Below are 7,455 nucleotides of genomic sequence, written 5' to 3'. Positions count from 1 at the left end.
GTCATTTGAACTTTCATTAATGTATGGGAGTCCCAGTTGCTCCACATCCTCACCAACAGTTGATAGTATAATCTTAGACATTCTATCAAATGTAAAGAGCTATCTCCTTATTTTTTACTTTGCATTTTCCTGATGCCTGATTAGGCTGAGTTCTCTTTTTAATATGTTTATTGTCCATTTGGATATCTTGTTTCATGAAGTACCTATGAAATCTTTTCTTATTTTTGAATTTTGAGTTGTCTACCTTTTTACTTATTGAATTTTAGGAGTTATTTATATGTACCTGGGATATTTGCTCTTTTTTGGTTATGTTACAAATATTTCCCATAGGACTTCTTTTACAAGACAAAGTCCACTGGACTAGGGAACACGCTGAGTCACTTCCATGTAAATTAGTGTTTAAAATCAATTCTGTTCTTAGTGGAGGAATTAGACTGCAGGGTTTATTGAGCTATGAAGAAAATAGGAGTAGGAAAGAGTAGAACTGGCTAGAACAATAGGTTTTGGGAAGAGGAAAAAAATGCAAATGGGTCATTGCAATGGAAAAGGCTTTGGGAACAGTCATGATAAAATGCTTAAACTCATATGCACTGGTAGTGACCGCCTATGCTGAGCAGGATTATGGCTGAATTTGGGTTTAATAGGAATTAGTGTTGTGACTGATAATGAGGTCTGTCACTGGCCTTGGCCTTGTAGTGGTGTCATTTGCCAAATCTGGTGTAGAACTCAGAATTTCAGAACTCTAAGAAAACTGGAAATTGTCTATTTCTGCCCCCTCTTACTTTAAAAATGACAATTTTAAGGTCCAGAGCAAAATAAGTTGCCAAATGTCACAATTTTGGGTCTATAAAGACTTATATAATCTACTTGGGGTCTGAAAAATGATCAAACACATGTGATTAGCAGCCTGATATACAATTTGTGGTATTTATCAGAGAATGCAGTATATAGTCCCATCCTCAAGGAATTTTCAGCTGGACCAGGAGATGAAACACCCCCACAGAATGATTTGAGAACAAGAGCAGGGACTTCCTTATCAAGTTGAAATGCAGAGTTTTTATTCAGTCCAGAGAGCTCAGTGACTAGCTTTGATGGCCTTCGGGAAGTCATGGCAGGACTTTCTTACCAGGGTCTCTGCCTATTAAGAGCGTCTTCAGAATCAACTATATTATGTCTTTTCAGAGGTCAAGATATTTTGTATTTACCTGTTGGTTAGCCAAGTTCTTGAAGACCTGCCCTGGATTTGCTGGCACTTCACCAAAAGCAGTGCCTGATAAATACTTGTGCACTGATGGATGGATTGAGCTTGTTAAAAATAGTGGTTGGGAAAAGAACGTGCACCTAGAAAGTTGAATAGGCTTCAACTATTCCCAAGGGCTGTTAGTCTAGGAGACTCCATTCTGGAACTTGCAAGAGACAAGGATTTGCTGAGACAGGTCATTTTCAGGGGGCATCAGTGCCATTGGTCAGCACTCAGTGCAATGCCCCACAGAGCTAGCAGGTTTGCAAGAAAAGCAAATACTGCTTCTGAAGCATAAGCAATAAAAATGAGTATTTGTACACCAGCTTATTTTTATTAATGATCATAATAATAGATGCTGCTTAGGGAGCAAATTCTGTTAAAGGCAGAGTTTTAGACCCTTGCTAGTAAACAAAGTGCATTCACAAGCAATCCCCATTTCACCCAAAAAAACACCCTATGACTTAGGCAGAATAAATAATGTTTTTGTATAATAGATAAGGAAACAGAGGCAAAGGTTTTCTTGTATAAAAGGCATGGAATTTGAAGACAGATAGGCCTATGTTTAAATATTAATAGTTCTTAGTTTTTTTCAGAGTTGATTTCAATTACACTCATAGTTTACCTGAGAAATAGGTATTGCTGTTTCTAGATCACAGATAAGAAAACTGATATTCAAAGTCTTAAGGATCTATAAGAGCAAGTTTATAACAAGGCTTGAACTATACCAGGTGCCTAGCTCCCAGGGAGCCTGCCCTCCTGACCTATTTATCATTATCATTGCCATTAATCATCATCACCATTTTGATAGTTTTCATCCATATTCCTTAAATACCTATAATTTTCATACATGTGATCCAGCTGTGAATACAGTTTCATACAGGAGGAGATAGTGTGGGCTTGGGCCTGTGAGTATCCATTATGGGCTCTCAACCCAGACACAGAATAGAAAGATGTTCCTGAGTACAGAGGGGACAAGTCAGTTGTACTGTGGAGTAGCCCCGCTTATCACTTTTCTCTTTGGGAGTCTCTTCCCTAATATGAAATGGAAGTGGTTCATTTGCTAGAGGGGTTGTAGTAAAGAGAATGAAGGAGAAACCACACCTGTTGCCTGTTGGCCCCTGCTGGGTACAAAGATGGGCAAAGCATCTTCTATACCCTGGAGGAGAGACAGCTTCTCCCTGACAGCTGCTGAGGCCAACATCCTGCCAATCTTGTGAGACCAAGTTACTCAGGGCTCACCCTGTACACTCCTTACTGGATCATGCTTCACTTTGCTCTCTGCTTCTCTCTTCTCTTAACTCCCAGCAAATGCTAACAGTCTATCTCCCATTCTCTTGGAGCTTTGCCTCTATTGGGCCAGTTTGATACATTCATTGGTACCAAGGCATTTCTGACCCGTGGTTACATGTGAGGTCTCTGTGGTACAGCAGAGGCTGCACGGGGCTGATGAACCAAGCCAGATTAGGTTTGCCTCCTAGTCTCATCACACAGCATGACTTTTGGCAACGTATGTGACCTAACTAAGTCCCAATTTCCTCATCTGTTATGATAATAATACAGGTTAATAATTTCTAAGTCTCAATGTATTAAGGTACTTTATAGGTGCTAAAGCTCACTAGCCACATACAGGATAATTATCATTCTTACACAAGATAACATTTGCAAAGTTGGGCTGTCAGGAGCTGACTCAGCATCTATAGCAAGCCAGGGGCATCAGGACCACTGACAACTTTAACATAAAGAGCTGGCTATGGGGCAGCTTCCTGAGAAAGCAGCACATGGTGGTGGTTTCCATTCTTAAAGGTAAAAATGGCATTCCACTAAGAATTTTAGACTTTGGGTTGTTGAGACTCAGCAACTTGGTGGAAAAAAAGGCCCCCCAAAAATGAAATCAGAAGAGCATTATCAGATCTCTGTTTTCTGGATCAATTTTGATGAAGGGGGAAAAACAGCATAGCTGTCTTGTAGTTGCACATGGTGGACTTGGAGGCTGAAGGACCCAGAGCAAACAATCTGTCTGATTGAAGGATCCCCCCTTCCCCCAAGTGAAGGGCTCCTCAGAGAGACCACATTCCTCTAGTCCTGAAGCTTATAAGATGCATGGCCATGTCACTGTGGGCAAATTACATCACATATCCAAGACTGGTTTTTCATCTATAAAACAGGGGTAACAATACCAACCTACCAGTTGTTGTAGGAAATTAAGTAGAAAAGATATAAAAACTTCTTTGTGCCTCCTCAATGTGTGGACCATGACTGTCTTGGACACAGTAGTAGGGGAGGATACAGGAAATTAGAATTATGACACTACCTCGAAGAACCCAGACTTGGTTTCCTGGCTCTTGTTCTGTAAGAATTCTCAGCCTTTTCTAAGCAGACCCATCATACTAGGCAGGTTCCTGTTTCTATAAAGAAAGGTCTTCCTTCCCAATTCTTCTCACTGGGCTGTTCCCAGCCTGTCATGACTGCCACGTGCCTGGCTTTCAGGGGCCACCTCTTAGAGGCTGAAGAATTCAGTGCAATCTGTCTGATTGAAGGACCCCTCTCAAGTGAAAAGCTCCTCAGAGAGACCACATTCTAGTCCTGAAGCTTACAAGATGCATGGCTTATAAGAAAGCATCAGCCCCAATATTGAAAAGCAGCTGGCACCTAGGAAAGTGTGGCCTCAGGATATGGGCTCTGAGCCCCAGATCTGCCACTCAGCAGCCCTGGAACAGGGGGTGAGAGCCCCCTTGCCTCAATTTCCCCATTGCCATATAAGGGGTTGATAAGATGATGTTTCAAGGTCCTCCAGCTTTAAAACTCTCTGACTCCTTAAAGGCCAAGTGAAACAAAACCAAACCCCTGGAATAGATAAATTCATCAAAATGAAAAACTCTACCTCAGTTATGAGACACAGGCCCTGGAGGAAAGGCAGGGAATGCTGACACAGCTCTCACCAACAAAGGCAATCTCTCCATCAACCATCTCTCTGTCTCCTCCCCAGCTCCACTACTAAGCTTGCTATCCTCATGCAAATAGTGCCCGGGTATCCACATGGAGACTGGCTTGGGAGGGCTCCCAGGTAGAAGGGGCACCTATTTGTGTGCCAGTGGAGGGGTACATTTCATTCACTTGTGAGATGCACATGTGTAGGGAAGGAGTTTTGGAGTGGCTTTGGTGAGGGCTCAGGTGGCAATTGGTTCCTTGCTGCATGACTGAGCAAGTTACTTAATCCGTTCTGGAACCTCAGTTTCCTCAATATTAAAATAGGGCTGTTGGTGGGAATGCAAACCTGCTGCAGCCCTTGTGGAAAACAGTATGGAGGCTCCCAGAAAGTTAAAAATAGAACTACCTTATGATGGAGCAGTTGCACTACTAGGTATGTACCGAAAGAATACAAAACTACTAATAGTAGTTTTAATACAAAACTAAAGGGATACATGTACCCCAATGATTATAGCAGCATTATCTACAATAACCAAATTATGGAAACATCCCAAATGTCAATCAGCTGATGAATGAATAAAGAAGATGTGGTATATATATATATATATATATATATATATATCGCCATATATGTATATATATATATTTATATATGGGAAGAGAGAGAGAGAGAGGATATAATGTCAAGCAAAAAAAAGCCAGCCAGAGAAAGAAAAATACTATATGTTGAATTTAAGGAACAAAACCAACAAGCAAAGGAAAAAAAGGAGAAAAAAACAAGAAAAAGACTCTTAAGTATAGAGAACAAATGTTGATTACCAGAGGGGAGGAGGGTTTGGGGGGGGTGATGGGTGAAATAGGTGACGGCAATTAAGGAGTGCACTTCTCTGATGAGTACCCGGTGATGTATGGAAGTATTGAATTATTATATTGTACACCTGAAACTAACATTTCACTATATGTTGACTAAATGGAATTTAAATAAAAGTTTAAAAGCAGTAAAATGACCTTATAGCTCTGCCTACCTCAAAAGCAGTTTTGCATGTTAGATTTGTAAAATGCATTTGTAAAATGCTTCAGGGCTGAAGCACTATGCAGGTATCAGATCTCATTACTGGTATCACATCAGTATTGAACAATTTGACCAGCCTTTCCTTTACCCATATTCCTCTGACACTGCTACCTGGATGCTGGTACTGGTTCTGGATATCGCTTGGCAGCAGCAAAAAAAAAAAAAAAGGGGGGGGGGATGCCTAAGCCCTGGGCTACCTGGGGAGAAGCTGAGCTACAAACCCTGAGAGCTGCATAGACAATGCCATTCACGTCCTAGGTCAGCTCAGCACAGTCCTCGGGGAAGCTGGACCTAGTCATGTGGATCTCTTTTCCTGTGCTGCTCAGCGGGGAAAACATGTTGTTGTCAGGACAGCCCAGGAAACCTGGAAGGGAAAGGGCAAGCCTTCCCTGGAGGTGCCAGCTGCACCCTGGCCCTTCTTGCAGGCAGTGCCAGTAGCACCCATCCCTCCTTGTGCAGGAGCTGGCTGCTTCCCTAGGGATAGGGCTTTATTAGCTAACAAGAGTACCTTTGCTCTCCCAATTTCATGTCCTCTGCCCAACTTAGGCCTAAGCATAAGCACCCTGGCATGCGAATTGGCCCACCTGTGGAAGTGTGCCCGATTGCTTTAGAAGCTCTCAGAAGCCGGGCAGTCATGGAGACTGTGCTGAGGCATAGCCTGTGCTGTGCCCTCAGGTCAACTGGACCAGCATTTCATCAGAACCTGCTCCTGCTCAGTGCCAGACATTTCGGTGAGCCCTGGGCCAAGGAATAGGGGACTATGGCCTGGCCTGAACAGGGGCCTTGGAGGAACCACCAGGACATCCTGAGTAACACCGCTTGCCAGTGTCAGGCAGCCAAGTTGTTTTCCCTCTGAGAGAGTTTATTTCAGACAGGTGTTCACGATCATCTCTAGATAAACTGAGTGCATTCGAAGTCATTAAGAAAATTGACCTTTTAATTCCTCTTGTAGTCAAGAGAGAAGGCACACACAGCGGGTTGACAAATGCTCTGCATCTTTCCCCAGCCCTGTACTACACTTGTAATGTGGGTGGTGCTCCTGACCCGGCTGTGGAGGACGTTCAAGGCTCAGGGAACCAGTAATGAGCTGCAGCTCTCAGACCTGACAGGATTATTATGAGACTCTAGTGTCACTGATTCCCCATCCTGAGTGGCCCATGTGGCCCGTGTTCTCCCTCCATCACTTAGGTCGTTCTGCTGCTGCGAGGCCATCACTGCACCTCTCCACATGGCTGCTGCAGCTGCTCTACTGGGCGTTCAGATGACACAGGCCCCCCCTCCCCCCCCCCCCCCCCCGGTGACAATGCAGTCCTTCCCTTTGTGAATATATCATCACCTTTAGTCCTGCAGGCAACGCAAAGCTTCAGATCTGAAGGGCGATGCAAGGTTGGAAGGATGTGTTGGTTTGGTTGAGGATCCCTGAGTGCAGAATGCAGGTGTTGGGTGGCTAGCACACCCAAGGGTGTGCCACGAAGGTGCTGAGGGCCACTGGCCCCCCTCATAGACCATCTCTCTTACTTCATTGTATTCCAGCCTCTCTCAGCCTCCTGGATGCAGGCACTCTCTCTTTGTGACACAGAGCCCTGCGCTCACTTTCCGTGTGGCCCAGGGAAAGTCACTTTTCCATTCCTACCTATGAAATAAAGAGCTTGGACTACAGATTCTCAGAGGGACCTTTTTGCTCTGACAGTTAATGATTCAATGACTTTACATTTTCCATTTTTTTGTGTTCCAGAGAGTGAGCTGCAAACCAAATGAACCAAGTGCCAACAGTCCTAGAAGCTCAAAACTCTCCCTTTTGTTGAGAAAAAAAAAAAAAAAAAAGTGCTTTTGCTGGTCAAGGCTTCTCAAAAAATAGATAAATTTTCCTCCCACTAACTTCATGACAGGATGACAGCTTTTCCTGGAGGACTCCAGGCCTGGGAGCCAGTGTGTTTGCTGATCCACGCTTGACTCATGGTAGACAGCTGTCTTTATTTTGAGTTACTGGTCGTTTCACCATTGTTTCTCATAGTTTGCTGGGTGGGCCTCCACTCTGCCAGTAAGTCCCCTTGTAGGAGTGGTTCTGAAAGAACGAAGCCAAGGAACACCATATGGCTTCACAACATCAACTGAGCTCACCAGCACGTTGGTGTCCATCTCAGCAGAAGCTAGGCCTGAGAGGCTAGTCAGGAGATTGTTGTTCTCTGTTCATGGTGCCGAAGGAAGGGGG

This window comes from Canis lupus, chromosome 25, assembly GCF_011100685.1.
Source record: "Canis lupus familiaris isolate Mischka breed German Shepherd chromosome 25, alternate assembly UU_Cfam_GSD_1.0, whole genome shotgun sequence".
NCBI lineage: Eukaryota > Metazoa > Chordata > Mammalia > Carnivora > Canidae > Canis > Canis lupus.
The sequence above is the reverse complement of the archived record's forward strand: the minus strand, read 5'-3'. Positions refer to the sequence as shown.